The sequence below is a fragment of the Rhinopithecus bieti genome, unplaced genomic scaffold (genome assembly GCF_001698545.2).
Source record: "Rhinopithecus bieti isolate Rb0 unplaced genomic scaffold, ASM169854v2 scaffold_17861, whole genome shotgun sequence".
In the NCBI taxonomy this organism is placed as follows: Eukaryota; Metazoa; Chordata; class Mammalia; order Primates; family Cercopithecidae; genus Rhinopithecus; species Rhinopithecus bieti.
The window spans coordinates 3,943,842-3,964,868 of NW_016809830.1; the positions used below are offsets into that span (position 1 = coordinate 3,943,842).

The window sequence follows — 21,027 nt, forward strand, 5'->3', positions numbered from 1 at the left end:
GGGTGGGGGAGGCCCGAGGGGGAGAAAAGGTCGGGGGGGGGGGGGGGGCAGGTCTCTCCATTCTTGTGATAGTGAATAAGTCTCAAGAGATCTGATGATTTTATACAGGGTTTCCCCTTTCCCTTGGCTTTCATCTCTCTCTTGTCTGCCGCCATGTAAGATATGCCTTTTGCCTTCTACTATGATCGTGAGGCCTCCCCAGCCATGTGGAATTGAGTACATTAAAACTCTATTTCTTTTTCTTTTTTTTTTTTTGAGACGGAGTCTCGCTCTGTCGCCCAGGCTGGAGTGCAGTGGCCGGATCTCAGCTCACTGCAAGCTCCGCCTCCCGGGTTTACGCCATTCTCCTGCCTCAGCCTCCCGAGTAGCTGGGACTACAGGCGCCCGCCACCTCGCCTGGCTAGATTTTGTATTTTTTAGTAGAGACGGGGTTTCACCGTGTTAGCCAGGATGGTCTCGATCTCCTGACCTGGTGATCCGCCCATCTCGGCCTCCCAAAGTGCTGGGATTACAGGCTTGAGCCACCGCGCCCGGCCTAAACCTCTATTTCTTTATAAATAACCCAGTCTTGGGTATGTCTTTATCAGCAGCATGAAAACGGACTAATACAATGACTCAGTGATTATTCCAGATATTATTATTATTATTATTATTATTTTGATTATTCCAATTATTGCATAGTATCCCCAGTAGGGGCTGGGGGGGGCCCATAAGTGAATGTTAGTATCTGTGCAGCAAGAAGCACAAAGGGTTGAATGAAGTGTTGCACATGATGCCTAGAATACTCTCAAATCTGTTCATATCAGGTTTTGCTCTCAAATCAATTTCCTACAAACCTACAAAGATGTCTTTGGTTTTCAGGGCTTTTGGGACTTTGGAATGGCAGGTAAGGGATCATGGACCTGCCCTAAGACCACTTAAAATATGTGCCCTCCTCATGCTACCCTGCCAACCACATTCAGCCTGCAGTCCAAAACACACGCCTACCTGTGAAATCCTAGAATTCCTCAGGGAGACCAAAGGGCAAAAGTTTCCCCTCAACTCTCAGAAAAACAACTTGCAAAATAAATGTTTAGAGATTTTATCTTTAAGTCTATTAAATGTACAAACAAACCACCAGACACCTGACTTTTCTGTTATTCTGAGTGCTGCACTATACCCCAAACACTTTTTAAAATGAAATTTTTAAGCGAGGATAAAACAATTGTGTGATCACAGAAAGAAAAAACTATAATCAAGAGAAAAAGGGCTATATTACGGTGATGCCCTATATCCTGACACATGGGTGCCATAGGATGTGTATTTTCCCCAGTTACACAGATCAATGTACGGCAGGTACCCATGTTTGGAACCCCTGGGCCCGCACACTGTCAAGAAGAAAGGGAGTTTATAGAAAGAATGAAGCCCACATCAGCATTAAAAGTCTTGGCTGGCCCACCAGTGTGAACTCCGGAATCCATTACTACATCTCTAAAGCTGGACACACACTGGAGATTTTTCCTTGTGTCTGATTCATCCAAAAAGGACATGTTATTATATTTGGATCTCAGGGATCTCAGCCAGGTTAAATCCAATACAAAGCTGAGGGCCTTTTGATTTTTAAAAACCCTCTCTTAAGTTACTGTGTGTGTTAGACTGGATATCGAAGGACTTCTACGGAGCGCTCAGGGCAGGCTCTGTAATAATTAGTAGAGTGTTGTTCCTACACACCCTGCCCCACCTCGACAGGGCGCATGCTTGAGCATTGCAAGTCTTTGCCTCTAGATGACATTGTTTTATGGGTGTATGTTTCTTCCCGTCCCTGTGACCCTGGAGAAAAAAGTGCGAAATAATCATGGGGTAAAGGCACAGGGGACACGTTAAGAGAATTTACATAGAAGAAAATGCACCTCTCCTATAACAGCCATGGAGTCAGACCTCTGTAATATTTAACCAGCAGAACACAGGGTCCTTCCTTTACTTTTGCCCTATGCTTCAGACTTTCTATTAGGCGGGAAATGGAGAATCTAATTTAAACCACTTGTCGGCCGGGCGCAGTGGCTCATGCCTGTAATCCCAGCACCCTGGGAAGCCTGAGGCAAGTGCATCATCTGAGCTCAGGAGTTCGAGACCAGCCTGGCCAACATGGTGAAGCCCCATCTCTACTAAAAATACAAAAAATTAGCTGGGCGTGGTGGCTCGTGCCTGTAATCCCAGTTACTTGGCAGGCTGGGGTAGGAAAACTGCTTGAACCTGGAAGCGGAGGTTGCAGGGAGCCAAGATCAAGTCACGGCACTCCACCCTGGGCGACTGAGCGGGACTCTGTCTCAAAACCAAAAAAAAAGCCAAAAACAAAAAAACACTTGTCAATAACAGCCACATCTGTTTGGTTTTCCAAATAGGTCAATCTAGTATCTTCCCAGTTTTCAGGGGGCTCAGCACTGGTGTCTATTTGCTCATCCTTCACGCTTTCCCCCCATACCCTTGGAAATCTTTGATTCTTCCCAGGCTCTAGGCAGCCAGCACCTTCTTTCCCTCATCTCCGCAGGACGAAGCACCCCCATAATCACCAGCCTCTCCACTTTCTGAATTCCTACAGTCTGAATACTTAGACCACTCCCTTTTCCATGGAATCTTGTGTCTGTGTTGTTTGTTCCTTTTTTTTTTTTTTTTGAGATAGGGTCTTGCTTTGCCACCCAGGCTGGAGTGCAGTGGCGCAATCTCTGCAGCCTTTATCTCCTGGGCTCGAGCGATTCTCCCACCTCAGCCCCTGTGAGTAGTTGGGACTACAGGCATGCCGCCACACATGGCTAATTTTTTTTTAACTTTTGTAGAGACAGGGGTTTTCCCATGTTGCCCAGGCTGGCTGTGAACTCCTGGCCTCAAGGGATCCTCCTGCCTCCACCTCCCTCAGTGCTGAGATTACAGGTATGAGTCACCATGTCCAGACTTGTTTGTCCCTTTTCAAGTATGTAAATCTTAATTCGCCTAAACCGGCTGCACATCACTCAGGGCCACTGTCCATGTCTTACGCTAGTGTGTCTTTTCCATGCAACCTTGTACAAAACAGGCCTTCAATGAACATTTCTTGGTTGCTTGACTTCTTAACAAACACTATGATAGGTTACCTTCTTACCAGGATTACACGTTTGGAAAACAGTCCTGTCTTGAGTTGCCAAAATGTGGTATTCTCAGTGTGTTTACCTCATACCTGACAATGACACCTCAGAATATTGACCTTCTTTGGAAACAGGGTCCTCACAGAGGTAACTGAGTTCAAATGAGGTCACCAGGCACAGTGGCTCATGCCTGTAATCTCATACCTGATAATGAATAACTAGATGCAGAATTTATTCTCCACAAATTTTCTTGAATTTGTTTCATTTTCCTCTCTCTATAATATAGGAAACACAGGGTCATTTTGCATAGTGTACCGAGTTATAAACTCACATACACTCAAAGAAACAACAAAATGATTTAAAAAAAAAAGAAGTTTCACAGTGAACCTCATTTCTGCAACATTACCTGATACCAAAAACTGGAATCATGAGTCACTTTTGATTAACTAAAAGCATAAACATATTAACTGACTTATAGAGCTGATACCCTTGTGTTTAGTTAAAAACAAATATTCAAATCAAAAGGACACAAGAAATACTAATGTTTGAGGACTAACTTTGGGAGAAAATAACAAAATATTTAATTCCAGAAACCCTGATGAGGCTGTTGGTAATCACTTATAAACTGAAAGCGGAGTTCACATTTAAAAATGAATCTTTCAGCTCACTGCACCATTATAATTTTGTTTCCAGTTGCTTACATTCTTAGTGTCATTTTCATGCTTTTGTATGTCTGCTGTTGATATTTTTCCAACCTGAAAAGCTTTTTTTTTTTTTAGACAGAGTCTCACTCTGTCGCCCAGGCTGGAATGTGGTGGCGTGATCTCGGCTCACTGCAACCTCTGCCTCCTGGGTTCAAGCGATTCTCTTGCCTCAGCCTCCCGAGTAGCTTGGACTACAGGTGCACACCACCATGCCCAGCTAATTTCTGTATTTTTAGTAGAGATGGGTTTTCACCATGTTGGCCAGGATAGTCTTGATCTCCTGACCTCGTGATCCGCCCGCCTAAGCCTCCCAAAGTGTTGGGATTACAGGTGTGAGCCACCGCGCCCGGCCTGAAAAGGTTTTCCTTAAATAAAGATGTATAAGCCTCAATCTAGATGTGAATCTTCACATACCAAATAAACTATTAAACAGCTCTCAATAACAATGATTGAGAAAAACATTTGTTGTAATTAACCTCAAATTTTTGTGCAGCTGACGTGGAATGAGATAATATTAAAGAGCAATGATAATTACATTAAGTAAGTGCCACCTGGGATGCAGTGAGCATCAGCACAAACAGAGACATGAGTGCCCCCCAAACTAGGTCATTAGGGGACGAAAAGTGTGATAGATTACTGCAGGCAATGTTAGGGTGCACAGGGACTTTGTCACCGTGCCATCCGCTATGCTGGGCAGCAGTTTGAGACCTCAGCAACCAATGTCCCGGGAACATGCCTGCCTGCCGCGTGGCTCCTCACAAGTGAGCCCAAACCCTAACCAGACATGTGCCGTCTCAATGTAAGAAAGGGCATTTGCGTGGAGACAACTATGTATTCTAGCCAAACATCACTTATTAATTGCTAATGCATTGACACTGTATATATTCTGCAGTCTATAATTCTGAAAAAATTCTAAAAGGTAAATAGGTCCTACAAAAAAACACAAAAGGAGAAGGGGAAAAAGCACCCTCTTCCATGGTTAGCAAGGTCATTTTACCTCAGAGCAATGTTCTAGCACTTCATGTGCACAGGGATTGCCTGGGATCTGGTTAAAATATAGTCTGACTGGGTAGGTGTGAGCTGCACCTCAAGAACCTGCATTTCTAACAAGCTCCCTGCTGATGCCAATACAGCTGGTGGGAGTAGCAAGACTCTAAAGAAGCTCGAATACCACTCACTTTGCAAACAATTCCAAGGGTGGAAGAGTGCATGGGCTCTCCCATAAAGAACTGAGACCTTAGGAATATCAAGTTGTATGTGGATACTCCCCAACGCTCATCCTGGGCCTCTTTTCACGCAACAGCTTTCCTTGGAGGGAGCTCACACCCTGCCTCCACACACACCTTCCTGACTATTAAAGACCAGGACCTCAGGCTTGAGCACCAGGCAAGCAAATGAGGGCCCTCTCCGGTCATCCCAACTTCATTGATTAAGCACCTTGAGGATAAAAATCACGGAAAGTCTCAATCTCCTCTTTTCCATATCTTGTCAGTGCAGCCAAATTATTAACCAAATAGCCTAAGCTTCATCCACTCTGCACTAGTTCTTTGTAACCTACAACAAACTATTGTGGCATACGCGGTCTGCCCAGCTCTGGCCCCTGCATGCCCCTCCAGTGCCATCTTCCATGTGCCTTATATATGTTGCCAAGTGGAGCGACTGTGACTTTCAGTTCTCAGAGCACAGCATGTTTTCTCCTCTGCTAGAAATGCCCTACCCCCACCCGGCATGCACATAATGTTAAAACAAGCTCCAGTGCCTCTGGGAAGGCTTCCTGGCCCTCAAGCTCCACTCCTGTTGGCAGAAGCCTATCAGTAGTGCAGTTGTTTACTTATGTGTCCATTTCTGCTATCGGTCTGGAAGCTCCTTGCGAACAGGGCTATGCCTTGGTCACTTGTGTGCATCACATTCCAGTCATGCAGTGGGTGTGCAACAAAGATTGCTTTATAGGGCACTGAGATGGCCCTAGGGCAGGTTAGGCAAATGGGAAAGGGGGTAATGACTGGAGTGGGGTAGGGTAAATCTTGAGATTTATGGTAAGTAGATACTGGAAAATATCTATCATGAAGCATATAGCTTTCACATGCTGGGCAAGAGCCAGCTCTATTATTTTAAGGTGTAATACTGCTTAAATTTGGGGTAAATTGGATAGAAATAAAATAGCCTTACTTGCTATTATCATCAAACTCTCACTTGGTTATTTCTCTGATGTCATGACTGAAAAAAAGAAGTTCAATAGCAATGGAGCAGAAGCTGAAAGAGAAGGATAATCTGCTCTTAGGGAGTTTGAACAAGAGGCAATTAATAAAGGATTAAGCTAAGTAAAACCACAGCAGAACATGTAACTGCAGCATGTTGAACACTGAAAACCACAGGTGCAATTAGGTAGGAAAAAACCTACAGTGGGTAAAACACTCACTGGGTCAATGAACAACAGGTGGAATTTCACAAGGCTAATCCCTTGTGGACCTCTTTCTAGAAGAGAGGCAAGGAAAGCAGACTCCAGCCCTTAGACAGAGCATGCAGAGATGTCTGGTAATTAGACTGACCACACAGTCCTACGAGCCACCCAGCGAATTCCATTTTACTAATGCGTAAAGGTGGGATAAGGTGACCTGCGGACAACTCACCTCCAAATACTGACAGCTCAGAAGAAACCACAGCCTCCACACTGACCAAAATTAGGATCATGCGGTCCTTCAGGACACCCGCAGGAAGACCGCCTGGAGACTCCCTTACACAGACCCTCCTAAGGCTCCGGGGTCTGCTTTTCTTCTCCTATTTCTTCATTCAACAAATTCTCACTATATGTCTGGCATGGTTGTTTAGATATCTGAGATATGCCAGGGAAGAAAACAGACAAAACTCCCTACCTCTGTGGAGCCTACATTTTACCAAGGGGAGACAGCAAACAGTACCGCATAAATTACTAAAGTTCACAGTGTTAGAAGATGATAAAAACTAAAGAGACAAGAAGCACAGCAAGGAGGACTGATGTGGGGACGTGGAGGCAGATACAGGCTGCAGGGCAGGCACCTGATTTTGTGAAATCTGTGAGTAGCTGCTTGAAGGAAATATATTATCGCTCACTGGAAAGGCAGACTCTAACAGAAATATAACAATTGAATATTTGACAAAGATCAGATTATTTTATTTTATTTTATTTATTTTTTTGAGACGGAGTCTTGCTCTGTCGCCCAGTCTGGAGTGCAGTGGCCGGATCTCAGCTCACTGCAAGCTCCGCCTCCCGGGTTCACGCCATTCTCCTGCCTCAGCCTCCCAAGTAGCTGGGACTACAGGCACCTGCCACCATGCCCGGCTAGTTTTTTGTATTTTTTTTAGTAGAGACGGGGTTTCACTGTGTTCGCCAGGATGGTCTCGATCTCCTGACCTCATGATCCGCCCGTCTCGGCCTCCCAAAGTACTGGGATTACAGGCTTGAGCCACCGCGCCCGGCCTTTAGATTTTTTTTTAAAATGGATGCCTTGGTCGACTTGACTTAGGGTAACACAGCGGCATCACAGAGGGCATGCGCTCTGGAGTCTGCCACACCCTGGTTTGTTTTCTAGCTCTGCCATGTGCAACTAAAAACAACAGGATGTCATCTCTATCAGCTGTAGCAGTGAGGCCTCATGAGATGAGAGGTTTGTACACCCTCTAGCATAGTGCCCAGCACTTGGTGAGCCGAGGCTATCAGCACTGCTCAGACTTAAGACCACAGTAGGTCCCAAAGCCTTCCCTGTCCCCAAGCACAGCACAGGAACTCATGCTCCTGCTCACTTGAGAAGCTCAGATAAGACAGCTTTATTCTCAGTGGTGCTAAGTTTAAGAAATTAAGAAGTAATAGAATGGTCTCATGACTGTGTTGCTCTGCATATGCGTTCACATTCATCCCTCCCCCTCAGTATTTATCCTATAGCTACAAAAAATCATTTGCCAGGCCTGGTTTGATGGGTTGCTATAATCAATTTTGACTTGGGGGTCGGGGAGAAAACACAGAGCTCTGCTATTGGAGGTCACTTAGTCTCACACAATTGCATTTGGCAAATGACAAAACTAGGAGATAAAGGGCACTTCTGCCCTCAATGGTGCAGCCACAGTTTCAGGCCTTTACTTCTATGTCTAAACTGCTATACCTCTTAGAGAGCAGACTAATTAATTCTCTTTGAGGATATTCCATAGGCGTGGATATTCCCAGTTTCCAATATTGATTAGATGAGAAAAGACTTGAGTGTCTTTGATGAGTGGATATATTTTTTTTCCAGGAAATATCCATTCATTCTGCTCCAAGATCAATGACCACTTACCCTTCTAGACATAAGAGTTTATAGCTTTCTATGAGAATGGTATTTTTAAAGGTTTCTAAAAGTTGTTTTTTTTTTCTTCTTTAAGCCACTAACCAAGTGTTAGCCACGACTTCCCTATTAACCAAAAATAGACACACTGGAAAATGTTAGGAGATACCATGGCAGAAGAAAACAAAACTGTGCTGTCTTTTAAAAGATGATCCACCCGAGCAATTCTGATGGCCTTACCCTGATTTCCTTATGTCCCCCAACACTACTACTAATTCTATTATCAGTTGACTTGGCTATTATGGGTCTTCTCCATCAGGCTGAAGTTCCCTGCAAGCAGAGAGGTAAGTGGTCACAGATGGCTGTGCAGGCCACTGGCTCAGGTCCTAATGTGCCCTTGGCTTCTTCTATTTGCACTGGTATCTCGAGCAGTGGTCCCTGAGGGGCTTGGTCCATATTTGCTGAATAAATGAATTTCACCGTGAGGTTGGGAGTCCACTTAGACTCTAACTGGTGCACTTGCCATTTGGGAGCTTGCAAGCTGCATTTTACCTTGCCCACACTTCTCCCATCTCCTAAAAAATAAGAAGCAAAGCCAAATATAGATGTGCACAAGCACAACAAAAAGGAAATTGAATTGTGAAGCAGATAAAACCCAGGTCGGGCAGATGAAGTGGCTGGGGCTCTCCCTGCCCGAGCGGGACAGTGGGTTGCCCCGCCCACATTGCTGAGCTGAATCTCACCGTTGAGTTTCCGGGTTTCTTTTCCCTAACCTGGTTATTGCTAAACCGAGATGCTGGCTTTGTCATCAAAGCTTTCAGTTCTGTGTCATGCTCAAGATCAAATTTTAATAGCAAATTTTATCTCTAAAAAGGGATAAATGCATCATCTCTCCAGGGACCTGCAGTTCCACATGCATGACAGGGCCCTGACTGTGTCTTGTCTTCTCATTCTCTTCCCCCCGCAATACCCCTTTCTCTCTGACACTTGTACTCTTCAGCTTTCCTAATATTTCAAGCTAAGTTACTTGTTTTTTCCAGACACAGAGCATTCCTCTGCCATATACACAGCGAAACCACTCACCTGGAGTGGGTGGCCCCTATCAATACATAAATAATTTAATGAAAATTAATTTTTTAAACTAAAATTAAGGGGCATTTTCCCAATCTGATCACCATCCTCATTCAGTCCAATGCTTCAAGACTGTTAAAGTACATATTTAAATATAAATAAACAAATCAAATGAAAACAAAAGTAAGAGGAAAAGAACAATCGGCCTTAAGGAAAAATGTAGCTCAACAAAAACAGACAAGTGAAAGGGAGAAGGAAGTGCCCCTCAATGTGTAGCACAAGAGACACTTAAGACATATGTGGTAACTGACTAAAAGAATAAAGAGAAGACAACTTGTTTTCAAGTAATGAACAGAGCAAGTGACTTAAATAGCCTTTTGAATGAGTTAAACTAAATAGTTACACAAATATAATATTACACAGGACAGTGTCCAAAGAGAACAAATTCCTTTCAGATAGATCCCTCATTGATCAACCTCAGGTACAATTACAGCCCTGAAAACCTCAACAAAACAGGGCAAGAGAGAAAAAGTGAAGTGTATCAAAATGCCTTTAGGCCAGGCGCGGTGGCTCAAGCCTGTAATCCCAGCACTTTGGGAGGCCCAGACGGGCGGATCACGAGGTCAGGAGATCGAGACCATCCTGGCGAACACGGTGAAACCCCGTCTCTACTAAAAAATACAAAAAAACAAGCCGGGCGAGGTGGCGGGCGCCTGTAGTCCCAGCTACTGGGAGGCTGAGGCAGGAGAATGGCGTAAACCCGGGAGGTGGAGCTTGCAGTGAGCTGAGATCCGGCCACTGCACTCCAGCCCAGGCGACAGAGCGAGACTCCGTCTCAAAAAACAAACAAACAAACAAAAAAAATGCCTTTAAAGCCTGCCATGCCATTTCCTCTAATGAAGTTAGACACTTCCTTCCAGTCTCAAGCCTGTCAACTTAGCATGGCAGATCTCGGCCAAAATAAACTCCTGGATCCAGTTAATTGAGCTAAAAGGGGTCAAACCCTAGCGTTGGCAAAGGCTCAAAGATCACACCCCCAGGACTTTCAATGGCTTCTGCCCAAGAATCTATGACCAAATGACCTCTGATAACATGACAGGGTTTCCAGTCACTGGCCTTAGTCAGAGGAGGCTGTTTATAATTGCATGTGATCCTCTCACCTGCTGCAGGCCAGATGAGTAATAGTGAAGTGAACAAGACAGCTTACATCACTGAAAGCGGTGTGTTTTCCATGTATTCTATGAAACTCCAGAGTCCACTGGACTCCCGGATCTGTTTCCACTTAGTCTGAAGGGCAGGGGCGTCTCAGCAGGAAGCGCCCAGGTGCTCCCTGTGGCCCCTGTGGGAGGGTATCTGGGTACCGCCTGCCCACATCCCACCGCCCACCTGTGCTCCTGGGTACTGAGAAAATCAGGCCAGGTACAAAGGAAGCACAAATATTTACTGTAGATGAGGGTGTGCTGAGTGACCCTTGGGGAATACTGGGCCACTGGGAAGGCAGTCAAGATAGACTCAGAAAACAGCTGAGAACACGTGCTTCTGCCATTGCCCTGAAGGCCAACAGCCTCTGAAACCTCCGTGATTCAAGGTGAGTGAGTGGCAGGCTCACGCCAAGCCCACCTGTAGAAAGGAAAGCCCCGTCTGTGTTACTAGCACATTACATCATACTTAACTCAAAGCACATAAGAAGGAAAAGATTTCCATCAAGGTGAAAGAAACTATATGAAAATGGCTTCACATGAAAATTGACTTGGTAAAACCCTAATAAGAAGTAGCAGGGCAAAAAAAAAAAAAAAAAAAAAAAAAAAAAATTGGCTGGAATGAACATAAAAATCCCAACAACGCCTCACATCCCCAACAGGAAGCGTCAAGACGGCACAAAAGCTCGCTGCGTCGGTCCCATCACTTGCCTTAATAAGTACCATAGAGGGCCGCCCACCCACGCCACCACCACATCCCACCAAACAAACACTTTGAATAAAATTCTATCTCAGTAAGAAGAAATTCATATAATTTCATACCTGCCTTCCATTTTATATCTTTTCATTACATTCCACAGGATAAGGAAAACGTCAACGTGTTGTTTTAAATCACAATTTATTGGCACTTAAATTTTTTCCACACAAAACGATAGGAATGAAAAAGGTTAAGGTGAACATCTGTAAGTAATACAGATGTTTAAGCTTCCTCTTTAAGCTATAAAAAGCATTTGCTGTCCTCTCTTCTTGACTTCACCATCATCTTTACTAGTCCCAGCAAGAATTAAAGTTCAACTTGTGCTCGCTTAGCAGAATTTAAAGAGTTATAAAAAAAAAAAAAAAAAAAAAAGGTCAGCACCCACCACTGTGGCCATTCTTTCTCTTCCTGGTCATTACTAATGAAACTCACCAGCCTGGGGCCAGCACAAACGTACTTTAAAATCCCTCTTCCCTTACAGAGTTATTTGTTTCCTTTTGTTTCTTTCACTGGCAGTATCTCACTCAAACATGCGTAAAGTACTTTTCAATGTGAAATAATTATTAAAGAATAAATATTAAAGAGTAGCTATGAAATAAGTGCTAAAGAATAACTCAGATTTGACTGTAGACTTTGATATTTCATATTGTTGATACATTTTTATTGTCTTAGAATTCCAGCCATCTTAACACTTAATGACATCAGAAATACTTGACTGAAAGTAACCCAGCTCATTAATAGGAAGGTGTGGCCTGCATTAAGATATCAAGCTTTGCCAACGTATGGATACACTATAACCAGTTAACTAACAGTTCATGAATCACCACAAAATGAGACAGTAAAGAACCAAAAATCACGTGTTAATCATTCAGCATATTTACATGTGTGAGTAGGAATGGTAGGAAAATGATAGAAAACCTGAGGGAAAAACTCAGTTGAATATGTTCTGGGCTTTGACTTTTGTTTTCCCCAACAAATAATATAATAAAATTTAGTCTAAATAATGTAAGCCAAATTACTCATACTGAGGAAGAGAAAGATTTCTGTTGCTACCAACCAAAAATTCAGATATAAGACATGAATTATTCTCCAAGCAAACTATTTTATGACCTAACATGATATTTCACTTGAAACCAAGTAGAGCTGGTATCTCCCTCTTCTCTAGGAGGTTTCTAAGTCAGAAATACTGAGACTCAAAACAGAACAGGAAGGAAAACACAACTGTTTCCTCCTCAACCTGTGATTTCTAAAACAGAAAACAGCATTCATAGAACTTCAGTGGTCTCTATTTTCCATTATTTTCAAAAATAAAAGTATTATTGCTTTGGTTTTTGAAAGAAAGGCTGTACATTTTTCTAAATAGTCAAGAAAGATAAGAAGCAAAGAATAGGGATCAGAACACAGATCCCAATTCTTTTCAAGGCTCATTCTTTGCCTGTCATTCTTCTTATACATAAGGAGAGTAAAATTGACCAATTATAGCTAACTCCGAACACCAAAAGGCATTTGAAATGGAAAATCTTGTTATGTGCTAGAACTATGCTGCTGACATAAAAACAGTATTACACCAACATCAAACTCACACCAAGAACAGATGTTATGCATTCATATAACAAACATACAGTGGTGTCTTTGTTCTTACCTATACTTTTCCTCAAGGCTGATGAAAAACAAGGCTGGAAAGTGTTCAGCTGGGCTACCGCTGCTCGAAATCTACCTTGGTGACCCTCTGGCTCCCTGGCCTCGCCTTCCTCCTTCCCAGTTTTAAAGCGGTGTCTGTACACACCTCTGCTGATACCGGAGAAATCCAGCAAGTTTTAACACAACTGAGAAGGAATGCACCCAGCTCGCTACTTATACTGATGATTCACTTCAATGACAGGTAGAAATAAATGCTTGCTGGTGGAAGAGGGAGTTGCGTCAAGCTCCACCCCCTACCATAAGGTTAAGTAACTCCACCCAGCTCAGCAATTAGCTTACGTCATCACCCGGGGCCTTATCTCCAGGTTCCCTGCAGTTGTTCCTGCAGCATCTCCAAGTGAAGTTCTCAGTGGGCTTACCACACAGGATGGGCAATAACAGAGGTCACGAGGTTTTGTGGATGACTCTGTGTCTGGTGGGGCTGTTCTGCTTATTTAAAGCCAGATCAGAGATTTTGGCATCTCCAACAGTAGAGGTCAGCCCTTCACCCTTCCACAAACTAACTCAGCTTCTACATTCTGAGGTGCTGGCCTTCGAGGCCCCACATTCGGCAGATGGGAACACAACTTTCTGGCCCTCCAAAAGCTTAAGGTCTTGAAGAGGGGAAAAAGGCAGGAACAAAAATAACAATGATAGGAACTACAGCCCCAAAAAGGATCAACAGAGGATTCTGTGTCAGATGAGAGACAGCCCCGCCCTGTAAATCCGCAGTCTCTACTCTGCATCCCAGTTTTCAGATCCCAGCTGTGTGCCCTCAGGTGTAAATCAGGGCCCTGAAGGTGCCAACGGAGCTCTACCCTGGGACCCAGCAGCACCATGTCCTCGTTTGAGGGGTAGTCTGGCAACCTGACCACCCTTATTCTATGGAAATTTCAAGAGCAAGTCAAACATGTGCTCTCTCCCTGTGATGGGCACTATGCTACTTCTCTTTCCTCCTGCTGGAAGAAGTCACACCCTACTCTCCAACCCATGCAGCCCTCCACCCCAGCAGATGTGGCTCTAATAGGAAGTGTCCCCAGTTGTAGCAAACAGCTAACTTTCTACATGCTCTCAAATTTGGTGGCATGCTTGCTCGTGAAGTGTTCCTGGCATGTCAGCTGAGAAACCCTATAAACTAGACTTGCATTTTCCCACAGTGCTCAAACACTGGGATTTCCAGAGGTGAGGGGAAGATGAACGGATCTCCCCTCGAGGCTGGGAGGATTGCTGAAGGCTTAGAGGAGCAAGTGGGCACCCAGGTTCAACTAGAAACATTCACCCTCCTGGAGACAGGGGAACAGTGTCAACCATTTTCAGTCTTTTTTTTTTCCCCTTTTTTTTTTTTTTTTTTTTTTTGAGACAGGGTCTCGCTCTGTCGCCCAGGCTGGAGTGCAGTGGTGAGATCTCACTACAGTTTCTGCCTCTGGGGTTCAAGCAATTCTTGTGCCTCAGCCTCCTGAATAGCTGGGACCACAAGTGTGAGCCATCACGCTCCGCTAAGTTTTGTAGTTTTAGAGTTTTGCCATGTTGCCGAGGCTGGTCTGGAACTCTTGGTCTCAAGTGATCCACCCACCTCGGCCTCCCAAAGTGCTGGGATTACAGGCATGAGCCATGGTACCCAGCCCGTTTTCAGTCAAATTCTTAAAACAAGAGGAACATCTCAAGTTTTTAGTCTTCAGCAGTTGAGGATACACAAGTGCTGAATAGACTAAATTTAAGAACAGGATTTCCATCATCTTTGATTATGTCTAAAACTATCAAATTAAGCTACAATGTTTCCAATTTACACACTAGCTGGAAGGTTAAAAAAATAAGAACCACAATACACTATAAAATGTTCCTAAACAAGTTTAACAAGTTTTATTTATTTATTTTAACGATTTGCCTATTCCCTTAAAGATAAAAAGCATCTACACGTCCTACCAACTGTTACCTAACTGTGATGGGCTTAATTGTATTTGCCCAAAATTCCTATGCTGAAGTCTTCAGTACTTCAGACTGTGACTGTATTTAGAGAGAGGGTATTTAAAGAGATAATTAAGTTAAAATGAGGTTAGTAGGTGGGTTCCAATCCAATATGACTGTGCCCTTATATGAACAGGAGATTAGGACACAGACAGGTACACAGATGACCCGGGAAGACCCAGAGAAGCCATCTGCAAGTCAAGAAGAGAGGCTGCAGAAGAAGCCAACCCCGCTTCATCGCAGGCTCCGGACATCCAGAGCCCTGAGAAAACAAATCCGTGGTATTTAAACCACCCAATCTGTGCTCCTTTGTTATGACAGCCCTGGCAAACAATTACAACACTAATTAAACAATTGTCTCCCTCTGAAAATTGATATTAAAAAATTGAGACAATTGACATTTCTAATAACCATTCCCCCATCACCATACACTTCACTTGAGTATGCTCACTTTTGCCTTGTCCCATGAGGTTCTGCCTCAAAAAAGTGCATGGAAAAAAACCTCATTCTGGAAGGAAGAAAAGGCTACATTTGATCTTTCCAACTCCAATTCTGCCACGTCCATTCTAGGCAAACCGATCAAACAAATGGTGTACATCCACCTCCCTGCCACCTATGTCATTTTCCCTAACCCAGAGAAATCAGCTTCTGCCAAACTTGATTAACAATGCAACTGGAAAATAGTCAGTGACTATCAGTACCAAATGAAAACATGGAAGCCTGGAGGAAATGCTGGAAGTCTTAGTTCAATTCCTTTCGTCTAGAGGAGAAAATTAGGGCCCAACCAAAGCAGCGCCATGATCTAGGGACAGAGACTAGAGAGTGGACTCAACCCTCACACCAGCTCCAACCCAGTGTTACCACCCCTGCCCCCACAATACCATTCGCTGAGGGAAGGCTGAAGCTATTCTAACCTCACCAGAGTCCCAAAATGAAAACTGCCACCATGATCATCAGGCTATAGTGAAAAGAGACAAGGATGCAGATATCGGGATAACCCATGGAAGATGGCCAGGTTCTGAGACTAAGTCTAAAATCAGCTTTCTTTTGCCGGGGCCCTACTGACATTCTGTGGCTGGGTAATTCTTGGTTGTGGGGGATTCGATACGTCTGGATTCGATGAAGAAAAAGTTGCTGGCGTCTTAAGACAGATACTTCAGTTTTATAATCTGGGTAGAATGCAATAAGCAAAAGGAGAAGAGGGACAAGCAGCCTCCCTAGAACTTTCCACCGCCCTCGCCGACCAACAAGGTCACTGAAGGGACACCTGGGAAGACCAGGGGTGGGTCTCCCAGAAGTCTGGCAGTAGGAGAGGATACTTTCATTCTTGCTCTCATCCCTTGGATTTTTTTCTCAACTCAAATTTCAAAATGAAGTTAAAAAGTCAAGACATTCCTTTAATTGTATATTACTTACACTCAAATGTAAGTAATAAGCCATCGTTGGATGGCACCTAACACTTCCAACAATATTACTCAAAAAATTGCTCAATACTGTTGACTGAACTTAAAAGACTGGGCGGTTTTTAGGGTGCGGTTTTATGAAGTACCACAAAGGGTCACAATGGATCAGCTTGTTCCAATGCAAAGCAAAGGAAGTATATAAAAACAGTTAATTCAACTGTAGGCAACATAGCCAAAAGGAATAAGAAAAGCATGAAGACTGATTTCATTCAAAACAGGATTTTATTAAGAACATAAAATTTGAATTTCCTAGTATTTCAAAGATGGTTCAGTTTTGGTATTTTGTTTGCTCTTGTTTTTAATCTTAGGATTTGTTAGTGAGATCATCTTGATATTTTCCTCTAAAAAGTCATCATGAATTTATCCACACACTGCAGCCTTCAAAAGTATGTTTTTAAAAATAACATTACAAGCTATCATAAAATGCTTACCATAAAATAGTTTAAAAAGCATCATTCTAAAAAACATCAGTATGATTCCAAATTCACAAGCTATTTCCATACACATAAATATAAATATAGCCAAAGGACTGGAGAGAAATAAAATTAAATGGTAACCAATTTATATCCCTGTGGCTATGTGGCTCTCCAGGTAGATAATGCTTTATGTTTTATCTTTTCCAATACCTAAATCTGTTATAATCAGAAAAAATGTTATTTAAAAATTGCTGAGATTAGCTGGGCATGGTGGCACAGACCTGTAATACCAGCTACTCAGGGGGCTAAGACAGGAGGATCGCTTGAGCCCAAGATTTATAATGCTGCAGTGAGCTGCAATCGCACCATGGCACCACACTTCTGGGTGACAGAGTGAGACCCTATCTCCATAAAAAATAAAATTAAAAATAAACAAACTGCTAAGAATGTACTATATCACTTATTTTAACACAGTGAGTAACCAAATGAGAAGAATTCAGTTGCTGAGGGTGGAGGAGACCCAAGTTTCTCTATTTTGTTCAAAACCAGCTACAGTAGAGGAGAAACTAGGACACTTGGAGGGGGAGGAATAAATTGAACAAAACAAAGATAACATGACACAGGCAAAAATCTTTACATAACACAGGCAAGGTTTGGTGATAACAACATAGGCTTGAATTTCCTCACACGGTCTTAAATCCCTCCTAACTCACGTTCGCTTTTTCTTCCAATGCCTTACCAAAAAAAGGACAATGTGTGGTTTGTATGCTTCATAAGGTCCTACAATCAAGTCACTATATCAAAGCATCTGAAAGGCAAATTGCTTCATCAAGAAGGGGGGAAGGTCTCTTGAATCTTTAAACGCCATTCAGTAAACACAATACGATGCACCTCTTCTGCTCAAAGCATTTGACAAGACCCAGATTTATATCCTCAAAGCATTTAGAACCTGGCAGCTTACAGACAGTTCCTAATTTATGAAACCTTGTGTTCCTAATGTTTAATTTGTAGGGCTGTTACTTAGGATCCTGACCACATTTTCACAGGAAAGAAAGACCTCAACCTTAGTGAAATCTTCCAGTCCCTTGGGCTATAAAGACCATCTAAATGCAAATGACTCTGGCCCTCTTTTGAGCTCCATTCTCCTTTACCATCATCTTCACACCTCCACTTGGAGGTCTAAGGGATGTCTCAGATCTAAAAGGAGCAGTGATCCCACCTTCGCACTGCTCCCCAGCGCATCTGTCCCATCTCAGTGGCCCCCAGCCAGTTCAAGAGGAAATTTCCTCAGTTCTGCTCTTCCCTTTCTCTCTTACACATCCAGTCAATCAATAGATCCTAAGGGCTCCATCCCCACATTTAATCACCCACTATCTCCTCCTCTCCATTCTGGATGCCACCATTTTTGGTGTTTAAACCATCCTCTCTCACTTAGGCCTCTGCAGCAGCCTCCTAATTGGCCTCTGGGCCACTCTCACTTGCAACAATAAATTACACCAAGCCACTCCTTTCTTGCAAATCTCCAGGCTGACTTACTACAACCTTAAGCAGGAAATGCACATTCCCTGGCACCCACACAGCCCTAAAGAGCCATGGCTCCTTTATCTTCATCTCCAGCACTCCCCCATGAACTCTCTCCCTTCCCTAGCCCCACTGACCTCCTGGCTACTTCTCAAATCTCTCAAACTCACTTTCATATGCCTCTCTACAAACACTCCTCCCCCAAATCTTCAGGGCAGCTCTCTTCTCTTCTGATGATAGTACAGGCAGTCTTTGTGCTGATGGCAACATAAACTAGTACCACACTTTAGGAAAGCAAATTGGCAATCTGTACCAAAAGTATTTAAATCCTAATATGTCTTGATTTAGTAATCCCATTTCCAGGGAGGTATCATAGGAACAGAATCCAACTTAAAAAAAAAAAAAAAAAAATTCTTGTTTTGCACAAAGATATTCCCAGTACCTTTCTCTCAACAGATATGATTAAATAGAATATTGTACATTCAGAAACTGTTATATATTACATATTGGAATAAATGACCAAAATAGACTATATCTATGTTATGATGCTAAGTACAAATATACATTCTCTCCTAAAAGACAACTAAAAGGAAAATGCCAAAATATTAAGAGTGACTGATGTTCTTTCTGTTGTTTTTTTCTGTTTTTCTTTCCTCTAATTTTTAGACTTAGAAAATGTATAATCTTCACAATGAGAATGGGAAAATCCCTTCTTGTTTTAACAGAAGGAAATTATGCTGTAAGTAGTTGTTAGCTTTCCAAGTCAACACAGAAAAGACATTTAAAAGCACAATGTTAAGATTAAAAGGTGCTATACAAGATACCAATGAATCAAATGAGAAAAACATACGACAGATAAGGAGTTAAACTGCCCATTTTACAAAGAATTCTTATTAATTAATGAGAATTAATAGGTCAAAGGAAAAACTGACAGAAGGATGTGAGTTGGCACTGGATAAAAATGGAACTATAAATACAAGAAAAGATACTTGGCCTCACTGATTGAAAACATAAAATGAGATGTTTTTACCTTCCATAAGGTCAAAGATTAAAAGACTGATAAAATGGGTTAATATTGAACTAGGGAAAAAGTGGTACTCTCATCAACCACTACAGCTAGTAGAAACTAGTGCAGTACTACAGAAGGCAATTTCCCAATGTCTATAAACATTGTAAATGTTCTTGTCCTTTGATCCAGGAATTCAACTATGGGAATTTAGCTACAGAAACCCTCACACATAGATATACCAAGAAACACCAGGCTGGGTGTGGTGGCTCACGCCTGTAGTCCTAGCACTTTGGGACGCCAAGGCAGATGGATCACTTGAGGTCAGGAGTTCCAGACCAGCCTGGCCAACATGGTGAAACCCTGTCTCTACAAAAAATACAAAAAATTAGCCAGGCATGGTGGTGCATGCCTATAGTCCCAGCTACTTGGGAGGCTGAGGAAGGAGAATCGCTTGAACCTGGGAGGCAGAAGTTGCAGTGAGCTGAGATGGTGTCACTGCACTCCAGCCTGGGTGACAGAGTGAGACTCTGTCTCAACAACAACAACAACGAAAAAAAAAAAAAAAAGAAAAGAAAAGAAAAGAAATACCACAGAGTTTTAAAACATGACAAGCATCAGAAAACATCCTAGATCTATTAATTAGGGAAAAAACCCCAAAGCTCTGTTGCAATCTAGTATTTCCAGCATGATCTCGTTTAAAACAACAGTGACAACAACAACAACACACACACACACACACACACACACACACAAAACCGGAGCAGCTAATGTTTACAGAATCCTTACTATATGACAGCACTGTTCTAAGTCTTTTAAGAGCACCACCTATTTTAATCTTCGCAGTAACCCTAACAGAAACAGATAGGCACTGTTATTATCCCTGCTCTACAGATGATCCCACTAAGGCTTGGAGTGATCAATAGAAGTTTCCATCCAAGTGGCCCTCATACATTTCTACCTCTCTCTTTCTCCGATTCAGACTAAATATCACATCCATAAGAATCTTGGGAAAACAAGACACAGTATCATCAAAGGAACAGATGTGGGATGGGATTGGGTTGAAAGAAAAACAAAACCAGGGGACTGCTACTGTACAAGTAGTATTCTCCAGATGCCGGAAATTCAAAAGCAACAAGTCAAGAGATGGAGTCAAGAAATCCAAGGGGCAAGAGTGACTAACCCTAGGGCAGCAATCAAGTAATTTATCAGGAAACTTCACTTCCTCTCTGCTTTTCCCATTGCTACCTTGCATTTCACACAGGCCGAAGCAGGAATGTGGTCCCACAACTGAAGTGCAGGCAGTTCAAGAGAGCAAGTAGGGCCATGCACGAGCACACCTGAAAGGCCACCTCCTGGCCCATCCCACCAGGCCCTACATATTGCTTCAACCTGGCTCATTCCAGTGAACAAAGGGCGACCGGGAGGAACAAAGATGAAGACCAGTAGACCACCAAGAACCACCAACGATGCCAAAGGGGCAGGCAAACGGGGTCTCAGAATAAACCAAAGAAGAATGTTAAATATGCACAATTAATATGCTCGTAAAATCTAAGAGGATATCAGTGCAGCAAAACAAGAACAGACTAGAATTAAAACAACAACAAAAAAAAAACCCAAATCAAGACCTAAGAGAAGGAGCCACCATGTTTAACCTCAAACCACAGCACTGCAGCTTCCTTTATAGGAAAAAAATGGGATGTGGTTAACACTCATCACTGGTGGCTGACTTGGAAATCCCTGCCACCCCACTCTCCCACCATTCCACATTAACCACCACCCCACTCCCTGCTTAACATACAGAATGAACATTTTCATCTTGTTCCCCACACTCACACATTTACACATGTGG

The 21,027-nt window shown here is 43.0% G+C and overlaps 1 protein-coding gene across 9 annotated transcripts in view; it reads right to left on the reverse strand.

The window, feature by feature from the left end:
- Positions 1-21,027, reverse strand: part of NEDD4L (NEDD4 like E3 ubiquitin protein ligase) — a 377,737-nt gene that overhangs the window by 174,747 nt on the left and 181,963 nt on the right. Inside the window, exon 1 of one of the 9 annotated variants that reach the window (XM_017890464.1) lies at positions 12,767-12,996. The exons of the other annotated variants lie outside the window; for them this stretch is intronic. The gene's annotated coding sequence lies outside the window, so the exon portion shown is untranslated. Of the gene's footprint in view, positions 1-12,766; positions 12,997-21,027 lie in introns of those variants that run through there. 9 annotated transcript variants of the gene reach the window in all.